This window comes from Haliotis rubra, unplaced genomic scaffold, assembly GCF_003918875.1.
Source record: "Haliotis rubra isolate DU_JTF1 unplaced genomic scaffold, ASM391887v1 Scf250, whole genome shotgun sequence".
In the NCBI taxonomy this organism is placed as follows: domain Eukaryota; kingdom Metazoa; phylum Mollusca; class Gastropoda; order Lepetellida; family Haliotidae; genus Haliotis; species Haliotis rubra.
In genome coordinates, this window is record NW_025766559.1 from 488,471 (window position 1) to 488,726 (window position 256).

The following is a 256-nucleotide window of genomic DNA, read 5'->3' on the forward strand; positions in this document are numbered from 1 at the left end:
ACTTAAACCATTCATTCAGTCGCGACAGACAATCTTTGGCTTTGGTGAGCCATTACAGTATTCATTCAGAAGGGCATGATCCGTTATTCCACGTACGTTGTTGGTCGTCTCTGAAGATATTGCCAAGAGTAGAACATTTACAATCTTGATATGGCTGGATCATTGTCAACTATGGCTTAAAAGAAAAGTCATTCGTTTCTGGATCTTTGTAATGACTCGCTATATCAAAAATATATGAACACAATACTTCCTTGAA